The sequence below is a fragment of the Schistocerca piceifrons genome, chromosome 3, assembly GCF_021461385.2.
Source record: "Schistocerca piceifrons isolate TAMUIC-IGC-003096 chromosome 3, iqSchPice1.1, whole genome shotgun sequence".
NCBI classification, from domain to species: Eukaryota; Metazoa; Arthropoda; class Insecta; order Orthoptera; family Acrididae; genus Schistocerca; species Schistocerca piceifrons.
The window spans coordinates 35,177,621-35,200,761 of record NC_060140.1 but is presented as its reverse complement, the minus strand read 5'-3'; positions in this window follow the sequence as shown (position 1 = coordinate 35,200,761).

The following is a 23,141-nucleotide window of genomic DNA, read 5'->3' as shown; positions in this document are numbered from 1 at the left end:
TATCTAATTATGTGATATTTACATATTAATATTATCTTTTATTTTTGTCTGTATTTTTGTGGACGAATTTAGTGGTATTTTCACCACCAATGCTGGCAAAAATACCATCAAATTCTGGGCCGTGGAGGAAGGGCATATGAAAGGTGGCTACACTGAGCCACAGCGCCAGAGATTACTCCAAAGAGTTTTATTCCGCCGCCTCCACTGGCAGTGCTTGTCGAGATGTGGCAGTAGTCAGTGCTTGTCGAGATGTGGAAGTAGTCAGTTCTTGTCGAGAAGTCGTGGTGAAGAGTGCTTATCGAGATGTGGTAGTAGTGAGTCGGTGTTGAGATGTTGTAGTAGGGAGTGCCTGTTCCATGTTTTATGCAGTTTTGATGGGCTAGACAGCAGATGTTGTTCGAATGGAGATATTGTAATGATCAGAGTGCTTTTCGTCAATATATATGAAGGTAAAAAAAATTCCCTTTTCTTTTTATTATTTCAATGTCTTAAATAATGCGTCATTACAGGTTCAGTCAACAAAGCATCTGGCTTGTGTTCTTGTATTAGAGTGTAATTCTGGTTTCCTTGCGCAATTATAGTATTTCTATTTTTTTAATTACTTCAGTATAAAAGGTATTTAAAATTTCTTGTCTTATTGATGTGTACGTTGAATCACACTTCCACACACAGAACAATTACACTTGTGTTTTGGTTTCGTAGGTTTTATAGTTGCTGGGTACTTAATTAATTAATTGTGTTAACGGAAATTTTCTTTCATTCTTTGTTGTTATTCTATGCAGTCAGATTGCGTACTAAAACTAGTCAGGGCCAACCGTTTACGAGACTGCGTAACCGGACAGACAGCGACTAAGATTAAAAAGCATTTGCATTCATTATTTATTTAATTAATCCCCCATGCAAACTCTGGATGGGCAATGTTGGAGTGTTTATCTCGATGTCGATATCCGAACCCGGTAACGATACTACACATCACACCACCATTAAAAGGTAACACCAGATCTGTGTTTCGTCCACCAGGGCAACACGAATTATTCTGCGGGGAACCGTGGCAATGACTCCAATGGAACTTCAATTTATGGTGTTTCCCACCTTTGGCTTCTTGTTCATTGCCCCATCTGGGGAAGCTATTGAGTGCCAGTTTTATTTCAGGCGACAACACGTTGAGCGACTTGCTCGCCGGTGATGTGGATGAAATGATGACAAGGACAACGTAACACCCAGTCTACGAGCGGGGAAAATCTCTAACTCTGCCGGGAATGGAACCCAGGGCCCAGGGCCACTGCATGGGAGCGGGTGGGAGGGGGGGGGGGCAAGAACGTTAGCTAAGCAGGCTTACGCTGCCGACGCAAAGAGACTGTCACCGATTGTGCACTATTGGAGGAAGTGAGGAAGTGAGTGAACCTCCTGTGACGGTTTGATGGTCGGCTGCTGCGGCTGGTAACGACGTGGACGTGGACGTGGACGCAGGCTGTAGTGGCGCTGCAGGTCGTGTCTGGGGCGTGGCCGTCGAGAAGGCACCTACGCTGGCTCCAGTACTGGGCATGACTCCTGCAGCCGCAAGTGTTAAAGGTGAAACGCTCCCTAAATCACGCAGGGCTAACAGGTAATTAGGATGGTGGAAAGGGCCAAGGGAGTTGCAGTCGGATTCATTTCACAACTGTAATTTATTATCACTTAGTTCAAAAATACACTTTTAAAAGAATTAAATTTGCTTCGGTTCTGAAGGCCTCCAAACAGATGCTTTAGAATAAGTTCAATTTTGAAAAGACGTGACATACAGTTAAATTTACGAATAAGATAAATCGTATAGATATATGAGATCAGCTTTCGGAGCGGTTGAAGGCCGCCGGATTAAATCTTCAAACTTCCAGATATACTATGATGATTACAGGAGGCAGAGGGCCACAGTTTTTTAAGACGCTAACAGGGCTGATGACCCAGAAGGTGCACAGAAAGAGATAAACAAACGAACCAAGATGGCTGTAAAGTTAAAGTCTGCAAATTAAGGAAATATATCTATTGCAACAATCGGTAAAACAGTACATTAAGTTTAAAATTTCCCTTTTGCAACACCAACGGCGGAAGGCCCACAATAACTTGTAAAATCTTCCAGAGTAAATTACAATTACCTTTCAAGAGCAGAAGGCTATAATGTTTGGACTTGAAGGAAACTCTGAGAACATGTTTTCAGGGCTGAAGACCCACAACTAACCTTGCCAAATTTAAAATATAAAATACAGTTAAAATACAACAAAGTTAACACTGCCAAAAGGGTAATTAAGAGAACGGTACCCAGGAGACTCCAATGGATCGGTCTGCCCTCGTTCACTTAGGCGAGACAGCTGGTGAATACAACTACACTTAATTCGTGCGAACCCAAGCAAGGGACAGTCACGGACCGACCGGCCAACCACTTGCTTGCCAGAACGGAGTACACGAGAATTCAAGGCAAAAAAAAAAAAATCAAAAAAATGTTGCAAGCATCACTATCCCCAAACAAACGCTTATGTGACACTGCCTAAAAGCTACGTTAGCGGCCGACTTAGATAACCAGAACACTAACGTCCACAAGGCAGAGAATTCCACTGGTGCACTTGAATTATAGTCAACCAAAATATTTAATTACACCGCATGTCGGCTAAATTTCAGCAATAGAAACACTCCATGTTGCAAAGAAGGAAAACATCCCCAACAGCAAACCACCGAAACGAACCACACAACATGCATGGACGTGGCTTGGGTAACTGAAACCACTACACAACTTTGACGTCCCGGGTCGGTGAACCACGGAGCTCGTACCGATCGGACAGCTCCACACATGCTCCGACACTGCTCAGGGACCAGCAGCGCACCCAGCCGACCGCACCGCACGGAGATAACTTTCCCGGTCCGCACCAACCAACCGACCGACCCTCAGAATACCCACAACACCTAAAATAGTCGTCAGTGGAAACAACGGCAACTACACACACAACCTGAAAAACACTTGCACTTGCACGAAGACTTGAACGATACCCAACAGTCACTAAGAACGCACGAAGACAACTCGGGAGATAATGCACACACACACACACACACACACACACAGCCGACACATGACCGATCGGCGAGCCAGAACGCGTCGTCCCGTAGGACGACCGACCGACGATCCACGCAGACCGTGGCCCGGCTCAAGTGATGCGTGGCGGCAATGGTCGGGCGAGCCATATCGACGCAGAGCTCACAGCTCCAACCCGACTGCACCAGTGCCGTATTGCAACTCCCCGACTGGCAGGTCCGGACTGCGCTCCAGACGCGTTCCAACTGACTGGCAGACCCGAACTCGCTACCCCAACTCCCTTACGACAGACAACGACCGGGAAGTAATAGCAGTCGAGCAAAGATACTATGAGAGGGGATATATCGATACCCGCTGCTAGCGCCGCTCACGGTCAGGCAAAGCAGCAACTCAGTGACAGAAGTACGTTTAAAACAGGGTGTAAAATACATGATGGCGGGAACACGAGCCACGCACGGCTCAAAGAGTAAGGAACAATTCGCGGGTTTTGAGATGTAGAATTATGCCCGGTGCCCAACTCGTCTTCAGGCGTAACGTGCACGCTCACACGGCAGCAGCCTGCTAGTGTAGTGGGCTCAGGATTCACAAGGCAAGTCGCAGCAAATCGAGAAGTGTGCGTGCTCCCCACCGGTGCAGCATCTTAGCCGGGTTCGTCCACTGACTGCGGTGGACTGATAGTTGGCGAGAGACGCTGGTAGGGCCTCGTCAGGGGCCCATCGGAAACAGTGCCTTCCTCGTCTGACTGTTGTCGGTTCCGGCGATCTGCTCCGCTTCCGAGTTAGACGCCGGGTGTAGAGGGGCGTCGCTTTCGTTGGCAGAAAGCCTCAAATTGTGGTGCAAAAAACTGAGGCCCGTTCTCTGATATAATGGAGTGGGAGGCTCCCTCTGCAGCGAAATGGTGGCCAGTGCTAGTATGAGCTCCCATATAACAGGCTGGTTCCACATGTGGAGGACTAGAGAGTGCATCTGCTACCAGCAACCACATTTCAACCTTAAAAGGTCTACAGAAGTCTACGCACACCCTTTCCCAAGCTTGCTCAGGCCGGGCGCATGGAGAAAACTTTTAGTGAACGAAGCTAGGTCGTGGGTTTTGACCACTCGTTTTCGTGACACTTCGGTGACTACACATGTGGTCCTTATTCTATGTATTGTCTGCCTATACTCTCGCAAGCACTCTTTACGCAAGGCTCTAGATATTCTGTCTGTACACAAGTTATGATCTGTAACTGTTTCCGTTATTTCCTCGTGTGAGAGCGCCAGTCCGTCTTTCCTGCGACAACGGTGACAGCTCAAAAGTACCTCCTCTCTCTCTAAAAGCTCAATTACGCTGCCGACCAAGGTTTACACACAGCAGGTAAGTGGGATATGGCTCATGGCCGGATAAGAAACGAACCGTGCCCTGACTGGGATTAGCATGTTTCATCCTCATCCCTGATGTTGAGGAGTATTTTTTTTTTTTTTTTTTTCACGGTTGTTCCACTCCCTTTGGCATAAATTGCCAATCCAGCTTTTGAGTTCTCTCAACGTTTGTACTTCCTCCCCTAAGAGGTCTCTGATGGTGTGTGATCTAACCGTTTTCATCCAGTGTGCTGCCGCGCGCTACTCAATAGTTACGCCTGTCGGGGATCCGGAGCACCGCCGACGTGCTGCCGCAAGCCGCCGGTAGCCGCAGGAGCACGCTACACACTCCCCTGTCCTAGCTTACCACCACAATATTACGCGCCGTGCAGAGTTGATGTGCCCACACGCCGACAGCAAAACACCTTGTGGACCCGAAGAGCGCGCAGTCGTATGTTCGTGTTAGAGTCATGTGTAATCTGAAGTCCACTCTGTTGATCGTGACAAACTTATGCATTAACTTGCACCCCATTTCTGTAGCCGTGCTGAAGTGTTGTTTGAAGCTTAATTTATGGTCCAGTAATATGTCCAAGTATCTTTTAACAATGTTTTTTTATGCTTTTACCGCCTAATTTAACTATAGAACTCCTTCGGAAATCTCCCTTCAACATAATGTAGATGGTTGTCATTTGCCGCAATAGTGAGTTTATTTGTAGAACACCAGTTGTTCACGGTCTGCTTCCGCTTCGTGGTCGTTTCTCGAGTCGGCCTCTGTCATTGTGGCGAAGTGTCAGCATTTGCGACTATTTCATCTCTGTGATTGTCCCTTTCCATTCATATTAATAGGGGTTGAATGGTACTGTTCCAGAAAACGGATCCGCAAATTGACCCCCGCGAGCATCCCTTACTGATCTTTTTGATCACTTTGCAGCTCTCCGCACAATTTTTGCAACAGTCAATACGAATATTGTACAGAGGCGCAGGAAGCTGCAAGTTTCGAAGGCGTGCAGGCATCGCGGACGACTACAAATTATCGTGTGTCCCTGCTGTACCTATCAGTACTACTACTACGTATTTCTTTTCTGTTCTGTTCCCGGCCGGGTTGGAAATTTTCTCTGCCCGCGGACTGGGTGTTCGGCTGTCCTCGCCATTTCGTCATCACCATCATCATTTGTGACAGTGGCCCGTTTCGTCTTTGTAGAATTGAACTGTGTAAAAATTGGGACTTTGTAAGGGCGCTGATGAGCGCTCAGTTCAGAGCTTCATAAACCAAACATCACCACCATCTGTTTTGTTCACTATTCGAGTAGCCTGAATAGCTGCGTCATCTGTCGGCTTTGAGGGTGTAAGGCCAAACTGACGTGGGCTAATGCCCCTGCGTGTCCCGTGTGCCAGAAGAAGTCGCTCCTCCGTCTCAGCCAGTGAATTTAGAAGACAGATCGGGGTCTGTCGGAATTTTGTCCGCTGACTTTTATACGACTTGAGTGTCTGCCGCCTTCCAGGACGCGGCACTTGTGCCAGCAGGAGGGCTAGTGAGTGACCTTCATAAGGGCTCTCTGCCTTCTTGCTCTTTAACCTCTTAATGGCTGAAAAGACTTCCTCTCGTGCGTTCGTCGTGCATTGTCTTTCCAGCTGTGCTATCTAACGTAGATGTAGATGTAGAACCACGCTATCTGGTGGCGACGAGCGCACTGCTGTGGCATTCCTCGACGACATCCGCAGTGGCGTTCTATAAATCTAAGCTTTTTTATATCCTAATTTTCTACGTAAACTGTTGATGTTAAGTATTTCTGTTTCCTGGTTAGTTTTAAGTTCACAAGTGTTTAAAGCTTCACGATACTGCAGCGGTGTATTCTTAAGAAGAACGAAGCCATGTCCCTTCACACACGCACGCACATCCCATCGTTCTTCTTAACAACACAGGCACTCCAGTATCATAGATATCGCCCCAGTATCAGGGAGGGACTTTCAATTAAAATATCCTCCCCTGTACGAGAACTACATAACATGTGTACGAGTTGTGATGCAGGAATGGCGCCACACGCGTGTTTGGGTCTGGCTGTCGGTCACGCCTGGACAGCCAACGCCGGTGGGACGGACGCTCACGTAGAGTGCCAAATCCATGTTCGAATCCCGGTGCGGCAAAAATTTTCACTGTCGACATTCCCTTATACAGGTGATAGGTGTTCGTATTCGCATGCATTACAAGATTTTTTTTTAATAAGAAGAAATGAAATAAGCTTCATATCCTCTGCATGAACAATTTAATATTGTGAAAACACGACTTGTCTTTCTAACAAAGTGGTAGGTCATTTTTAAATGATAGGAAACAAAAGAAAAAGTCCATTATGTTTCTCAAAGGCTGTAAATGTGACAGTGCCAGCTCAGCGTCTGATCGACTGTGTGGTATGCCATAATTGTCGTACCACATTCTTGAAACTCTGTTCCTGCATGTCGGTCGATTCCATATCTTTAGGAACTTTAATTGTTCATGGAATCGCTTAAGACCACTCTAGGTGTCTGAGTTATTTCGAGTAAACTTGCCTGCAATTGCAATTGATTTAGTACATGAATGGCAGCACTCTGTAGGGGATAATATCATTTTAGTGCCACAATGACGAGAGGTTTCAAAAACCGCAGCAGGAATGCATTCACGATGAGAAAACATTACAGTGCTGGCACATTTACTGTAACTTGAATTCAAACTTCCCGTGAGTTCGTAGGATAGGATGACTTAGGTTAGTGGAGGTAGCCCAATTGACCTATCTTCCCGCCATAACGGTACTCACATCATCAGCTGACGTCACGTGACGTCACTTACTTGCGTCACGGCCGTCAAATTGGATAACGGTACTTTGCGGTGACCCACCTGTGGTGGTGTCCTACTGGGGTGTTGGTCCCCTTACTCCACTACTTATTACCAGTGGCAGCTGATGCCGTGAGCAAACGTAGTCAATCTGTTAGCTCGCTCGGGTGGTTGTAATATATAAACTGTGGGAGTCGACTGCCGGCGTGTCACGCCCCCTACTGAGGGGCCGGGGAGCCGCCAGCGCCACGGCAGCCGCCCCTGCTGCCCACTACGGCCCGCGCATCCTCTTTTGCCATCCACTTTACTTTTCTTCCACAGCTTTGCCAGTGCCGCTCGCAAACACGATTACACGTGTGCCGCGCACTGAGCCCTGCGGGTCTCCTGTTGCAGAGAGCGAGGGTGAGGAGGAGGCGGGGGCCCTGACGCAGACCGCCGCCCCCGCCGCCCTCGCCGCCCCCGCCGCCACGGCGCCCAGCATGGCGGACCACTACGACGTGGAGGGCCAGGCTCTGGGGGTGGGCCTGGGGGCGGGAGCCGCCCCCGCCGCCCCCCGGCCGCCGCCCACGGCCAACGCGGTTCCCGTGCCCTCGCTCATCGAGAGGCCGCCCGAGGTCGACAAGAAGGTCAAGGTAAGTCTCTCCGCAGTCCTGCGGGACAAGCTATAAAGCTAGACGCGAGATGCTGATGGCGTAGTAGAAAAAAAAACAGAATCAACTTCAACTAGCAGTAAATACCTGAAAATGTATCATCTACCTAATGTTCATTATGTTATACTCGCAGTCCCTCGAAGTACAATTTAGCGCAACCTTCTAGTCGGAAGAGTGAACACATTATATTTTTGATATTGTTCGCAGCTATTGTTCAGCAGCTGCAGACTATTCCGACAAAGATTAAAAGTCGGTCAGCTGCACGAGAAAATCTTTATTTCATTCACTTCAGCAGTTTCTTTTCATCAGTTTAAATTATCATCTTCAGAAGCGCAGTCATTGGTAAGCCAAAGTCAAAATAAGAATCGGACGGTAGTGTCCTACAAAGGATTCTCATCGTATGTAAAGCAAATTTGTTAAAAACAAATATATAATGATTGAACTGTACAAGCTTGTTGAAAAAATGTAATAAAGTTAAGCTCGAGAGCAGTATCATACCTTTGTTACAGATCATTAAAATAGAGTGGCATTTCCCAGATAAATTATATGTTCCATTTGTAGTGTACTGAATCTTATACCCTCTGAACTTTGGTACTTCAATCAAAATCTTCGACTTCGTATGAATTCCCGTCTGAATTGAGTTAATTTATACACTTAAATTATGCTAAAATATGCGCAGATTACATAACAAAAACACTATTTTTCCGATAAGATAATTTTATTTTTCATATCGATCCATTTGGCAACATCCATCTTGAGCCATGAAAATTAATATTCACAATTCTTAATTAATATGACTCAGAAAACACTTTTTGTGCAGCTGACGACTGACTTTTTATCTTTGTTGAGACGTTATGTTTCACTGGAATGCAGTGGCCCTCTCTGAATCGGAATCTCTGGGTGTACCGAGACCGCCGGACTGCCTCTTCACGCACAACACAGATACTCAGGCAGTGGCAGTACGGCAACGGGTTGCAGTAGGCAGCATCTGAGATAATGTCTTGGATCCAGAACGAAGTGAGAATGAAAATGAGATACACTGAACTAAAGTAAAGACGAAGGAAATTCACTGCTAACTTGATGAAAGATAGTCTTCAGTTTTATTTTCCTGTAAGTGCTGCTGCAATGACCCGTGAAAATTTTATAAAGATCTCTAAATCAATTGACTTTAGAAATAGCATTAAAGTTGAATCCGGTAATCCATAGATATTACAAAAATATATGTACGTTTGTATATGTACGTACTGTATAACTGGGTGATCAAAAAGTAAGTATAAATTTTAAAACTTAATAAACCACGGAATAATGTAGATACAGAGGTAAAAATTGACACACATCCTTGGAATGACATGGGGTTTTATTAGAACCGAAAAAAGTTCACAAAATGTCCGACGGATCGCGCTGGACGGCAAAACTGCTACCATGACGCGTGAGAGGTACGCCGATATGTTACGGAATCGCATCATCCCCAGCCTGGCTGATAAACACCCGCTGGAACTTACGATGTTTATGCAGGATGGCGCTCCACCCCATATTGCTAGACGCGTGAAAGATCTCTTGCGCGCGTCGTTTGGTTATGATCGTGTGCTCAGCCGCCACTTTCGTCATGCTTGGCCTCCCAGGTCCCCAGACCACAGTCCGTGCGATTATTGGCTTTGGGGTTACCTGAAGTCGCAAGTGTATCGTGATCGACCGACATCTCTAGGGATGCTGAAAGACAATATCCGATGCCAATGCCTCGCCATCACTCCGGACATGCTTTACAGTGCTGTTCACAACATTATTCCTCAACTACAGCTATTGTTGAGGAATGATGGTGGACATATTGAGCATTTTCTGTAAAGAACATCATGTTTGCTTTGTCTTACTTTGTTATGCTAATTATTGCTGTTCTGATCAGATGAAGCGCCATCTGTCGGACATTTTTTGAACTTTTTTTTTGCTTCTAATAAGACCCCATGTCATTCCAAGCACGTGTGTCAATTTGTACCTCTCTATCTACATTATTCCGTTATTTATTCAGTTTTCAAGTTTATACTGACTTTTTGATCACCCGGTATATTCCATATGTTCTCCTAAACCATTGGACCGATTTCAAACAAATTTGGTTCACACGCTTACTGTCTGGAAGTAATCGCTTTGGGGTAATAACCAGCTCCGTATCAAATAGGAAAGGAGTAGGGATGGGGATAAAAAAGGAAGTGTAGTCCATGAGTGTGAGTACTCAGGCTTTACTCATCCGGTATTTGAGAATGAGAGCACTTAGTGACTTGCAACAAACTTTACACATAATTTCAAACCCTTACTAAACTTCTCACTTGTAAGCCTCACGAAATGAAGAAAGGAAAAGTTAATCGCTCCTACTTTTCCCTGTTCATGCATTAAAACTGCCGCATCAGGCGGGAAGTTTGAGTTCATTATTTCCTTTCTCCTAAACGAGTACCAGAATGTTTCCTGGGAGCAGAACACAATCAGGGCGATGGGCAGTAGTCCCCCTCCTCCTAGTGCCCCAGTCAGGGACGTGTGTGCCGTACCTATACAGGGTGGTCCATTGATGATGACCGGGCCAAATATCACATGAAATAAGTGTCAAGCGTTAAAACTACAAAGAACGAAACTTGTCTAGCTTGAAGGAGGAAACCAGATGGCGCTATGGTTGGCCCGCTAGATGGCGCTGCCATAGGTCAAACAGATATCAACTGCGTTTTTTTAAAAATAGGAACCCCCTTATTGTATTACATATTCGTAAAGAAATATGAATGTTTTAGTTCGACCACTTTCTACGCTTTGTGATGGATGGCGCTGTAATAGTAACAAACGTATAAGTACGTGGTATCACGTAACATTCCACCAGCGCGGACGGTATTTGCTTCGTGATACAGTACCCGTGTTAGAATGGACCGTTTACGAATTGCGGAAAAGGTCGATATCGTGTTGCTGTATGGCTATTGTAATCAAAATGCCCAACGGGCGTGAACTATGTATGCTGCTCGGTATCATGGACGACATCATCCAAATGCCCGGACCGTTCGCCGGATAGGTACGTTATTTAAGGAAACAGGTGGTGTTCAGCCACATGTGAAACGTCACACACGACCTGCAACAGATGATGATGTCCAAGTAGGTGTTGTAGCTGCTGTCACGGCTAATCCGCAGATCAGTAGCAGACAAACTGCGCGAGAATCGAGAATCTCAAAAACGTTGGTGTTGAGAATGCTGCATCAACATCGATGGCACCCGTACCATATTTCTATGCACCAGGAACTGCCTGGCGACGACTTTGAACGTCGTGTACAGTTCTGCCACTGGGCACAAGAGAAATTACGGGACGATGACAGATTTTTTGCACGCGTTCTATTTAGCGACGAAGCGTCATTCACAGCGGTAACGTAAACCGGCATAATATGCACTACTGGGGAACGGAAAATCCACGATGGCTGCAACAAGTGGAACATTAGCGACCTTGGCGGGTTAATGCATGGTGCGGCATTATGGGAGGAAGGATAATTGGCCCCATTTTATCGATGGGAATCTAAATGGTGCTATGTATGCTGATTTCCTACGTAATGTTCTGCCGTTGTTACTACAAGATGTTTCACTGCAAGACAGAATGGCGATGTACTTCCAACATGATGGATGTCCGGCACGTAGCTCGCGTGCGGTTGAAGCGGTATTGAATAGCATATTTCGTGACAGGTGGATTGGTCGTCGAAGCTACTGCGCGGTCACAGGATCTGACGTCCCGGATTTCTTTCTGTGAGGAAAGTTGAAGGATATTTGCTATGGTGATCCACCGACAACGCCTGACAACATGCGTCAGCGCACTGTCAATGCATGTGCGAACATTACGGAAGGCGAACTACTCGCTGCTGAGAGGAATGTCGTTACACGTATTGACAAATGCATTGAGGTTGACGGACATCATTTTGAGCAATTATTGCATTAATGTGGTATTTACAGGCAATCACGCTGTAGCAGCATGCGTTCTCAGAAATGATAAGTTCACGAAGGTACATGTATCACATTCCAACCGAAACAAAATGTTCAAACGTACCTGCGTTCTGTATTTTAATTCAAAAAACCTACCTGTTACCAACTAACTGTTCGTCTAAAATTTTGAACCATATGTTTGTGACTATTACAGCGCCATCCATTACAAAGCGAAAAAAGTGGTCCAACTAAAACATTCCTGTTTCTTTACGTACTACACGAATATGTAATAAAAAATGGGGGTTCCTATTTAAAAAAAGCGCAGTTGATATGCGTTTGACCTATGACAGCGCCATCTATCGGGCCAACCATTGCGCCATCTGGTTTACCCCTTCAAGCTAGACGAGTTTCGTGCTTTGTAGTTTTTTCGTTTGACGCTTATTTCGTGAGATATTTGGCCCGGTGACTATCAACGGAGCACCCTGTATAGTACCGCCCGTAACCACGTGACAGGTCGTGTGCGAAAGAGATTTTTATACTCGAGTTCCAGAATTAGTCTGAAGAGAACTGCTGAAAACCTTGATAATTTCTTATCCAATTGCTTTGTTCATTACGGGAGAGAAATATGACAGCGACATTCACCCTCGGGCTAGGCTTACGTCCACGTAGTTTATTCTGAGGCCTCTGTTTATTTTTTGTCCTTACACAAATAGGAATGTATTCTCAGTTTTTATAGAACTGCACTTTTGTATAGCTGTTTAGTCATTGTCATGTAACGGTTGTAAATAATAATTTGGATAACAGATGAGAGCTGGTAACTGCAGTGTTTAGAGCCTTTAACTTCCAGCTACGTACGATATTCCTGTTCTTTAGTTGATGTGCTTTCTTTGTGTGTGTGGCTGGGAGAGGCGCAGAGCGTCCAGCGGGATCGTGGGCCGCCCCCAGCAGCTGCGTTGCGCTGCCGCCGCGCCGCTTTCGCCGCCTGCCCCTCCTCGTGGCGCCGCCATTAAAGCGGCGCGCCTCGCTGGCGAAGGCCGAGGCCCGCGCCGGGTACCGCCGGGTCGCCCTCCACACACCGACACCGGGTGCTTTACCACTCTCAGTAACAGGTTGACGCCACACAAAAAGAGCAATCGTTACACGCTGTCTGCCAATATGGACCGACGAAACATTGAATTTTCACGAAAACATCAAAATAACTAAACAAAAAACAAGAAGAAATCTGCACACGTTGGCCAAGTTAAACTCGTGGGAATTAGTGGCCGGGCGACAGTTATTGGCCGTCGGCGCTAGCGTTTCGTGTTGTCTGTCGCTGGGGCATGCTGGACTCTGAAGGCTGCCAGCCTGGATGGAGCGAGTCTGACTCCGTCACCTTCCTCTACATCTACAACTTCGTGGCTACTCGGCAAATTACACTCAAGTGCTTGGCAGAGTGTACATCGAACCACATTTATTTTCTGTTATTCCACTCTCGAACAGCGTGCCGAAAAAACTAAAACTATATCTTTCCCTACCAGCTCTGATTTCCCTTATTTTATTATAGTGATTGTTTCTTCCGATGTAGGTCGGCTTCAAAAAAATACCTTTGCATTTGGAGAAGAAAGTTTCGGATTGAAATTTCGTGAGAAGAACGCGCCGCAACGAAAAAAGCCTTTTCATTATGTCCACCCCAAATCCTGTATCGTGTCCGTGACACTCTCTCCCCTATTTCTCGATAATACCAAACGTGCTGACCTCCTTTGAACTTTCTCGATGTACTCTGTTACTCCCATCTTGTAAGGCTCTCACACGGCGCAGCAGTATTCCAAAAGAGAACGGACAAGCATAGTTTAGACAATAGTCATAGGGAGGTGGGGGTCATGGAGCAATTTTGATATCGAGTTTATATCAAATTGAAAGGCAAATTAATTAAATTGGGTCAATTAATTACTCGCCTGCAACCTCGACCACGCCCACCCCCGGATGACCTCATGTGTTTTCCTCAACCTCCACGTGGGTTACCTGCCCCTTTCCCCCCTCCCAAACCTCCTCCAGCCCGTTGCCGTTCACGAGTGAGGTAGTAAAAATAGAAGGGGGTACTGTTATTTTATGGGTGCAAGAAAACTTAAAAAACCGAAAACTTCTAGAGGGCATGGCAGCATATGGAAATAGTACGTGTCTGCAGCATTCAGGAACGCTTCTAAACAACTGTCTGAAAGTGATGGCCTCTACATTTAATCCCATGTTCCACAGGGACAAGTAGCAGATAACCAGTGTTCCGGCAAGTCTTCCTCCATCCCAACCAACTGTGGTCAGTCAATCATTATCTGGTAATCAGCACCATACCTGTGGACATATGGGATGTGAAAGACACTGTTGATATGGGCTGATGTAGGGTAATACATGATCAATTTTAACCACTTTACCAGTTCCTCCGTCATTTCTTGGGCCAGCCAAAGACACAACGGGAGCTTCTCAATTTCTGCACCATTGTTATCCCTCCACTACTTTCCAAGTACCACGAACCAGATTACAAATTCAGATAGATGAATGTGCAGTACATCCATTCTGTGACATACATCAAAGTACTCCATCTGTTGCATAACTACAGTCCTAACCAATGACACAGTAGAATGCCTCCCAATTTCATCATCATCGCTAAATCAGCCCTCCACTACTTTGCAGCTACAATATGCTAGATTTTAAGTATATCTTGATGTCTGTGCGCTACCTCAATTCGACCATATATGTCAGCGTATAAGAGAGTTTCCTATACTGACGCAATTATTTTATCTACATATTTCTAGTGTATCGATCATTTTCACATTCGTATGATAAAGTTGGAGATTGACAGACCCCTCTCACACTATCCTTGATCAATCCTCTCTCCAACACCGATCTTACATATGGCACCCATCCAAAGGCACAAGATTTCTCCAGATGCATCCTTGTTGAGGACAGTAGCTCCCCTTATCGCTGTATAGTAGATATGAGAGTACTGTGGTGATATAACAGATGCTTATAAAGAAACATCTGATTTATACATGATGGAGCTCCACACAGATGGGGTTTGACATATTTCATTTAAATTAACCATGATATCAATTCTGAAGCATTATTCCACTGCCTGGAATCACTATGAGGAAGGTACTGGCATGAGAGGAATGATCATAGAGTCTAAAAACACACTCTGACAGTTACATGGTTCTGCACCTAAAAATGCTACATTGCTAATTCCATACGATTTCCGAAGTGTTAGTCATGCAGAATGCAACACTCTTAATACTCTAATGCAGGATGTGTTTGTCTAACATCACACACATAACCATCTGGCATGTTTCTTACCTGAATCACTACAATGAAAAACTTTAAAATGATAAAACAACTTCCATCTACACTATTGTGGTGTTCTATGATGGCATTATCAGAGTGTATCCACCACTTGAGCTGCTTATAAACCAACTAGATCCAAGTCCAGAAACTACCATTTTCTCTCTTAGTAAATTAATGGATTTTATACATCTTTTTAAATCGGAAACATATGAACCTTCAGTCACACTTTCCACATCAGTCCTACGTATCATTAGTAGTAGTAGTATCAGTTTTGATGGTTGCAGCTATGTCTTACTAGGAAATAGAGCGAAGGAAAACCGACATGAATATTTTCGATAGCTGATACATTGAGGTGTCACCTATACCCCGATGCACGAAAATACACATCAAGAAGCAGCAACCCCTTATGAGAGAGTAAACACCATTGTCAGTAGCCAAAGGTTTAGTTTCACCACATCTCAGGCAGCATTCCTCATGCACAAATAAGTCCTGCTCTGATGTCAGGTAGTTTTGCTCATGCGTAGGATAATATAGCATATGCGTCGTAACACCACACCTCTCAAGTACACCCTCCTCACACTATTTAAGGTGATACATGTGATATTTGTCCACTCTAATATAGAACATTCTAGGGAAGGGCTTTAGCCTGATAAACGTACAGATTCTTCTCCTTAACACCTAAGGAATGACGATGTTTCCGTGAACCATCCATAATTCTGTAATTTATTCGACAGTAATTGTGCGAAAACAGTTATGGATTGGGATACATACGTTTTGCTTGTTTTAATATGGTGCCCCTATGTAATACTTATGTCGCTATTGTTGGAGTATGTTTTACGAAAATCCAGGTGGTTTACAGGTGGAGGGGGAGAGTTAAAAGTGAATGCAGCCAGTGCATAATTTTTATGCTTTTCCTGGTCTTGAATGTCCAGGTACCCCCAAACCACTTAAGTTCCCGCATTTTGTTGTACTTTTTCTCTAATTTAATGTATTCCCAGTCTGTTTAAGTTATTTTGCAATGTTTGGTCGTATTTCCACCAATTTTACGTTTTTTACTATCATTTGTCGTAATTACACTAGGTTTTCCTCACTTTTTACCGATTTTATATCATTTTTCATGTTTTTTCATATTTTTCCATATTTTGTAACACTCCACCCGTCACTTATCTGGTTTTGGCGTGTGTTCACCCCAGCTACTTGACTAACAGATCAACGGAGAGTGCAAAACTGCCGCAACATTGGATAACGCAGAGAAAATAATAAGGCCCTGTGACTCCTGATTTAATTGCGGTGGCAATGCTGACATTAATTGATCCAGAATTGATCCCTTTTAATAAAAAAAGGGGTGCACATTGATGTTATATTCAGCTATGGAACACCAGATGCAAATGTTGAACATAAAATTAATTACGAAAGTGACTTGGGATTTCAACTACTTGATTGAAAACAGATGGAGTCGATTAGCACAAATTTATTTTAACTCACACCCTTCAGTCATCTCATTACATGACTCTCCTAACAGGCAGTGGGAATAAATTGCGTTTACATGGAGTAAAGTGCGATAAATCAAAATTAATTCCTGTCGACTGACACAGCCGTAATTTGAAGTGCAAGAAGAATTCTACAATACATGGCCCATGAAACCCTCATGGAAACTTTGCTGACATGATCCAACAAATTAATCAGTGGCCTAACTCAAGCCGGAGCGGCGCAACATCAACGAATTCAGCATGGCGGGGCATCGTCGTCATGCAAACGTTGGCCGGCCTCGTGGTGCTGCAAGGCTGTGCTCGTCTATTCACTCCTAGCTATCTTGCTCAGTAAATAGCTGAACCAAAACTTTCTATCTCCAAGCTCAATCGTTCCGTTTGCTAAGTCCTAAACTGCAGAGATGCTCACTCTCTCTCAGGCAAGCTGAGTGAAGAGCGCCACGTCCACACTCTATGCAAGCTGGGAACAGAGGACCTCTACTGAGACTTCTGCCAGTCTGCTCTTCGCCTTGGTTTCCCCTCCAGCAAAATCACTTACGCCAATTGCAGCGCAGGTCGCGTTAATTATGCATCACTTCCCAGTGCCGACCAATACCTGCTCTGGGAAGTGAACAAATTCCCACAAAATTTCCCTTCCTCTCAACATCTTCTATTTAGCTACCCCCAGGCCACCCATCAAGGTTAGCGTCTGCACAAACACCAAGTTTTCCGGAAATCTGACTCCCAGGAGAGTACTTCAAATTCCTTGGTCCTACGTTCCCATCGGAGACCAGCGTATTTCATGCTGTCGCTCTTCACCTGATTTACTTCAGGCTCTGCAGACCGTGAATTCACCGTGAAGTTGCTATAGTCACGAACACGCATATTTTGACCTCTGTTGACTGCTCCACCGTAGCTTTGCGCGGCTTTCTCGCATGTTTCACAGAAAACGGGATGACAGACATTTATGAACAGGCGTAAAGTTCTCCGTCTGTTTGCCTGTACAGCAGCACGGAGTCGGGGTCAACCACCCACTCACTGTCACTCATCTTAAGGCGGCTGGAGACCACGCCCCGTTACCACTTTCTCAGAGTTTGAGCCGCCCTAAGCTGCCTGTTGTCACTTCCCTTCGCCGCTCCCCAGCCGTGCTCCACCACCCAGCTGCAGTCAAGTCTGAACACTTTCCTGGGATAAACTAGCCTCCAGTAAATCGACGTGTTTCCACAAAGTTTTAATGTCGCGTGAATTACTTTAAAACTATCACCTGACATTTATTATTCCAATATGTCCATACTATACCCTCTACAAGATACATTGTGCCTTGTCAGTCATTTTTGTTCAGCCCTACTGTTCACTGAACGTGAGTTCAGCGATCTGTAATGACTTCACGTGAAGGGCATAGTTCTTGCCATCTTACAATTTATATGGTCATATAGCCGGCATCCCAGGCTTTGTTTGATTTCGTATGACGATATTTGCGTATCGTATACACCAGCCTGCTAAAAAATTATAAGAATTGCCCCCTTCCCAATGATCTACATGCATGCACATTGGCTAGGAAGTTCATGAAAAGTATGGTAACAACCGCCTCATAGCTAGATGAGACTCAGCGAATGGTGCATATTGGAAGATCATAGTCTGGAAAGAATCCTGTGTACTACTACAGCACATCAGCGTGCTTGTCTGTAGACTCATGTAGTGATGCACTGTGTAGGGATCTGCAACAGGGAGTTGATGTGTGTACAGGATTGATTACTGCTGTTGCTCTTATTGCTTACCAGATGATCTTCGCTACTTTTGTTTACACCTTCCTACTCCGATACATCTCCACAACCATATCAGGACATCTACAAGCTTTTGATTTCTGGTACCTATGATCCTAGTGGTGAGGTATTCGTTAGTTTACAGTATGATGACTGCATTTAACATCCTGGACCTTGAGAGTTTCCCCTCCCCGTACCTATAAAGTGCTCACACCTGGCAACATAATTTATACACCAACAGTTACCAAGTTATGCATTCGAACCACAACTGACCGCTGCTGACACCTGTGCACACTTACGTTTAGAGACCATGCATGATAAATGAAAAGCACCAATTTGCTTTTGTTCTACAATATTACTTGTATTGTTAACCGGTGTTAACCGGTTTTCGGCATACAAGGCCATCTTCAGACATTTACTCAGTAAATGTCTGAAGATGGCCTTGCAAGCCAAAAAGCGGTTAACAATGAAATTAATAAACAATTTTTTTCAGCCTTCAGTTGCAAGGTAATTTTTACTCGTTTACCTAGGTTTCGATTCCAATAATGGAATCTTCTTCAGAACCTATAATTAAACCACATACGGACATATATTACTCACTGAAATACATACACTATGTCCATATATCTGTTAGCTGGTTTACTTGCCTCGGCAGGTACAAATTTACAAATTTTTAACATCATGCAGCGCGTCAGCAACCGTAGAAGATTCCATTACTGGAATCGAAAACCTAGGTAAACGAGTAAAAATTACCTTGCAACTGAAGGCTGAAAAAAATTGTTTATTTTCTATACATATACGGTTGTTGACGCGCTGCATGATGTTAAAGATTTGTAAATAAAATTAATGTTGTTCTACCAAGAACCGACGGAACATTCTGTTAACAAGTCTGTGCTGTCTTCATCATTATTTCATCCCCAGGTCGCCCAATGGGGCGTCTGACACCAACAAACACGCCACCGCCAAGCGTGTTTAGCCTATCCTTTCGGAACACCGTTAGCTTCTTCGCAAAAATTTCGGGTGAGCTTATATCCGGCTTTAGCCAGCTTTCAGTGCCTGTAACGATTTGAGTATCAGGGCTTTCTATTAGCGCTTGGAGCTCTGGTACTTTCGCAACACAGCTATGACAATTTACAACTGTTATACCAATGGTTCCTTTATCTATGTTCTTCCTATGTTCATCGTCCACCCTTTGTGACTGAAGCCCTTCTTCTGTTTTCCCGAGACTCTCTAAACTAAAAAAGGCCCAGTACACGCCAGACAGCCCCTGCTACTCGTGTAGCCGCCTGCTGCGTATAGTGGACACTTGATCTATTCAGCAGAACCCAAAACCCAACCACCTTTGACGCAAATCGAGGAATCTGCAACCTACACGGTCGCAGAACCGTCTGCGTCTCTGATTCAGACCCTTCACTCGGCTCTGTACCACAGGTCCGCAATCGGTCCTCTTGACTATGCTGCAAATGGTCAGCTCTGCTTTCATCTTGCAGGCAAGACTGGCAGCCTTTACCACTTCTGTTAGCCGCTCGAATCCAGAGAGAATCTCTTCTGATCCAAAGTGACACACATCATTGGTACCGACGTGAGCAACCACCTGCAGTTCGCTGTACCCTGTGCTCTTCATGGCATCTGGTAGGACCCTTTCCACATCTGGAATGACTCTACCCGGTATGCAAACGGAGTGCACATTGATTTTCTTACCCTTCTTGTCAGTCATGTCCCTAAGGGGCTCATAACGCGCCTAACGTTGGAGCTCCCATCTACCAATAATCCCACCCTCTGCGATTGCCCAGATTTTGCAGGCTGAGTGGTTTCCTCTGAAACAGGACAGGCGACAGCATCCGGCTCAGCGACAGTGTCAGCCACAGACAGCACCTGGAACCTGTTTGTCAGACGAACTGGGAGGCCTTACGTGCGGCCGCCTGGGAAGACTTTCGCAGCCTACTTCGCCCGGGGGCGACCTCCCACTCGACCACAAGTGAGGGGTCAGCCTCAGAACGAACAGTAACTCGGATGGCCACCGCTGAGGACCGATCGGAGGATTCTGACGGGGTGGACGTCCGTTGGATCCCTATGGCTGGCTCACAACAGTGGTGCCCATCCACTGCAGCCTCAAGCTGTGTAACCGAAGCCATCACAGCCTGAAGCTGAGAGCGAAGTGTCACCAACTCGACTCGCATCCGCACATAACACTCGCAGTCCCTGTCCATACTAAAGACGGGGGAAAACTAAACCATGCAGGTAAATGGACTATCGGCACGTGCTGCGCAACTCTACTGTACACCCTGACGAAATCGCACGAACTGTGTCTAGAAATACGCAGATATTCGAAAACCTAACTACCGAAGCACTCAGGTGAAACTAAATAATTTGGCCCTGATTGGCAACTTGTAATATGTACAAAATCGGTTTACTTTCAAAAGCAAACGTAAACGCGAGATCCGTGGCTATTGGATGTTAAATTTACACGCAGAAACTCAAGAAGCTGTTGCTTACTTGTGATGGAAACAGTCAGACGTTGTGTGTGGAGAATGCTCTTGGTAAATGCGACGAGAAGCCCTTCCATTACCGTGAGCTTCGCCATTTAGAATTATCATATCGGTGTATTCTGCAAACGTGTACTCAATCATGTTGCTATAACACTGCCAGTCACGTTAATGAGGTTCGAACCAGGTGAGACGATAGTCCTCAGTTGACATGAGCCGATTAGACGTAACCACGCTCCACCATGACTATTCTGCTGCACACCTGCCTAGCAAACAGGTTTTCCAACTTCTGTAGCACTGAAACGGCACGTCTGCTGACGTAGGTTCCTGTTCAGAATATTACGTGCTCATTCCCCTCGACAAGTCCTTTTGGTATCAGATTTCTGGCTTCAGCGTACTTGTTAAATATGGGTGGACTACACAAGTATGAAGTGACAGACGGTGTACCAATTAACAACGAACACCCACCTAGAAAATGACGAATGGAAAACTGGCAAGGTGAATGTTGGGTCGCCGGTAAGGATCGAAGGGTCTATACATTCTTCCCCGACATATCGAAGTGGTTAAAACTGAAACATGTCGATCCCAGCACTTCTTAATTTAACATTTACATTATCCTCCCCTTTCTCCCCGTAGTTAGTTACCCCACGTTTGTCTGAGTCAGACTCCAAAGTCCACACGTATTAGGAAACCCAGAGCACACAGTCCGATTCTGTGAGACTTACAGTAACAGCAGACACAAATCACAGATAACAACACAACCGCACGATGCCAAATGTACGAACCCATTAGGAACGTTGATCAATGGATGCATCTAAACAAATTAGCAGACGAAATCTCTGAAACGACTTACAAAGAACATCAACGCAGTAGGACATTCAGATGGTAAGTGCAGCGAAACCAGGGATTCCGTACGCTATAACAAGAAAGTGAAGACACTTCAATATCAACTGACAGCACACTGTACATAGATACGTTAGGGTGCAAAGTAATCGGTTATTATAACCGAAAGGCCAGTTTATTTATAATCGTACACACGGATCACGTAGTACTTTAAATAGTGACAGGATACTATCAGCTAAGCCACTATACAACTTTACATAACGTTAGTCCTGCGTATATTGTATCGAACAAGTTAGATCGAGCTCAACCCAATTACCTTAACTACCATGATGTCTATGGTTCTATGGCTCGACAACAAATACCGAGGTATACGCGCTCACAAATCAAGGTGGTGGCCCTAAAATCTATACCATATTCTGCATTTTCCCTGCTAAAGTATCAAGCGATTTGTTTCTATTTCACAGAATTTATTTCATTTTAAATAAGTTAAAAAGCTGCTTCAACAGAAAAGAAGAGACGTGAAACGAGTTGCCCGCTTCATTGTGGCGAACACAGGAAACTGTACGTGTGGGCGCGGGTCTCGCTGGCGGTCGGACGACGACCCAGCAAGCGCTATAGGCAGCTGCGACGGCTAAGTGGCATAAAACAAACGCAAGACATCGAGCGCTGGCCCTTCGTACCGAGCAGAAAGTGAGCAAAAAGTAAAGTACTGACCAAACTATCACCACTACAGCTGTAGTCTGCAGACCAGCGGATTGGGAAGTGCGCTAGAGTGCACCGCAGTCGTCCCCACGATCCCACGCCTTCCTGTTCCGCCTGATAACGTAACACAGAGTTACGGATCGTACAGACAAGCAAGGTTGCCGCAGTAGCCTAGAGCTGATAAGGTGAGTGAGGCAGCGGCAGATGATGCCAGGCTGGCTTCAAATCCCAGTCCAACCACGCAGACATAGGTTTTGCATAATTTTCCAAAATCGCATCAGGCAAATGCCAGGATAACTCCTTCGAGAGCGAACTGCATAATTCCTTCCCCCTCTTTTCCAAACGCGAGCTGTACTCCGTCTCTAATGATGCACCATCGAAGGATGTTAAATTCTAAAATCTCCTCCCTTCCTTCTTATAACGGGTTTCACACGGAAGCGGGTCGTGGACTGGTGGTACGATGTCGGCAACTGCAGTGAGACCACCGTCCACAGTTGGGTCTTGCTGCCTGGGCTCTCAGGATTGATGGATGCAGTCCAAGAAGTAACTAACAGCCTGACGACTTCAGTGCAATACAATTACCAATACTATCTCCAATGACCTACAGGGATAACCGCTCGCATTAGCACACGCCCTTCAGTATTTGGGGAGGCGCGCCGAACCGGAATCCGGATGGCAGATTAACGACGACAGCCTGTGTACATGTCAGGCTGATGTGGTTTTCCCGCATCTGACTACGTGAATGCTGGGCTCACCAGATGATGTGGTGAATAAAGTAACG